This window comes from Chrysochloris asiatica, unplaced genomic scaffold (assembly GCF_000296735.1).
Source record: "Chrysochloris asiatica unplaced genomic scaffold, ChrAsi1.0 scaffold00259, whole genome shotgun sequence".
NCBI lineage: Eukaryota > Metazoa > Chordata > Mammalia > Afrosoricida > Chrysochloridae > Chrysochloris > Chrysochloris asiatica.
Genome location: NW_006408777.1, coordinates 765,325 through 767,721, shown reverse-complemented (window position 1 = coordinate 767,721; position 2,397 = coordinate 765,325).

Here is a 2,397-nt window from a genome sequence, read left to right as displayed (position 1 = left end):
AAAACCTTAAAAACAAAATAAAAACCCTAAAGTCAGAATTAATGTGATGACACTTAAGAACAGCCTAGGCAATTGGAGTCCGTAGGTGACTCAGTTAAGTGCTTGACTACTTGCAGAAAGGTTGGAAGTTCGAATCAATTCAGAGTTTCCTGAAAAGATAGGTCTGGCATTGTGGTTCTGGAAGGTCACAGCCTTGTAAACAGTTCTACTCTGCACACATGGGATCACCATGAGATGGAACTGACTTGTCAGCAACTAATAACAACCATTGTTTAGGTAATCATTGGGTTAAAAAGACTCATGTATAACTAGTCCTGAATACATGTGTGTCTAAAACCATGTCTAGTCCAGAGTATAAGGTGGTGGTGGTTGTGTGCCATGGAGTCGGTTCTGACTCATAACAACCCTGTATAGGGTTTCTGAGGCTGTAAATCTTTATGGGAACAGAAAACCTCAACTTTGTCCTTCTGAACAGCTGGTAGTTTCAAACTGCTGACCTTGTGGTGAGCAAACCTAATTGTAACTACTATGCTATCAGAGCTCCTTCCAGAATATATAGATGTCTAAACCTGGTGTGTGGCAGTGTGGGTTAATGCACTAGACTGCAAAGTTGGTTTGAACCACAAGGTCGGCGGTTTAAGCTCATCAGCTGCTCCTCGGACACCCTATACAGGGTTGCTATAGTCAGAAATGGCTTAATAGCACTTAACAACAACAAAAACTTGGTGTGGCACTGTAGTATAAATGCTGGACTGTTGACCACAAGGTTAGTGGTTCAAATGCACCATTTGCTCCTTGGAAATCTTATACATGGTCACTGTGAGGTGGAACAGTTTATCATACTGTGGTGGTTTGTGTGTTGATGTGATTCTGGAAGCTATGCCATGGGTATTTAAAAAAACCAGCAAGGTCCCCTGGGTGGACAGAGATTTCAGCTGAGCTTCTAGGCAAAGACAGACTAGGAAGAAGGAGAGACAGATTACTTCCAAATATTTAGTCACTGAAAACCTTATAAATAGCAGTGGAACACTGTCAGTACCAGATTATTGAAACATGATGAAGAGCACCAGAATACTGTCATATACAGTGCCAGAAGGTTAGCCCCTCATGTTAGAAGGCACTAAAAATAAGACTTGGGAAGAGCTGTTTCCTCAGAGTAGAGATGACCATGATGACACAAATGGAGTAAAGCCTTCAGGAACTTTATTTTCTGATGGGGAACAACTCAAAATGAAGAGAAGCTGCTGCAAACATCTATTAATAATCAGAATATGGAATGTGCGAAGTATGGATTTATGAAAACTTGAAATTATAAAAAATGAAATGGAACACATAAAGTTTGATATCCAGGCATTATTGAGCTGAAATGAACTCGTATTGGTCACTTTGAATCTGAAAATCACATGATTTACTATGTTGGGAATGACCAATTGAGGTGATATGGTGTCGCCTTCATCATCAAATAGAATATATCAAGATCTTTCTTAAAGTGTAATAATGTCTGTGATAGGGTAATATCCATAAACCTACAAAGGAAGACCAGTTACTACCACTATTATTCAAATTTACACACCAATCTCTAAAGCCAGTAATGATGAAATTGAAGAATTTCTACTAACGTCTTCAGTCTGAAATTTATCAAACATGCAATCAAGATGTATTTATAGTTACTGCCGGTTGGACTGTAAAGGTTGGAAACAAAGAAGAAGGCTCAATAGTTGGGAAATATGGCCTTGGTTATAGAAACAATGCTATACACTGCATAATAGAATTTTGCAAGACCAATGATTTCTTCGTTGCAAATACCCTTTTTTAAACAACATAAAAGATGACTATACACATGGACCTCACCAGATGGAATACACAGAACTCAAACTGACTACCTCTGTGGAAAGAGATGGTGGAAAAGTTCCATGTCATCAGCCAAAACAAGGCTAAGGGCAAACTGTGGAACAGACCATCAATTGCTCATATGCAAGCTCAGGTGGAAGCTGAAGAAAATTAAAACAAGTTCACACGAGCCAAAATATGACCTTGAACATATCCCAACTGAATTTAAAGATCATCTGAAGAACAGATTTGATGCATTGACACTAAAGACCAAAGACCAGAAGAGTTGTGGAGTGACATCAAGAACATCATAAAGGAAGAAAGCAAAAGGTCATTAAGAAAACAGAAAGAAGGAAAAGACCAAAGTGGATGTCAGAAGAGACTCTGAAACTTGCTTACCAACATAGATATGCTAATGCAAAGGGAAGAAATGAGGAGGTGAAAGAGTTGAATGGTAAATTTCTAAAGGCAGTTCGAGAACACAAAGTGAAATATTACAATGAAATGTGCAAAGACCTAGAGTTAGAAAACCAAAACGGAAGAACATGCTCAGCATTTCTCAAGTTG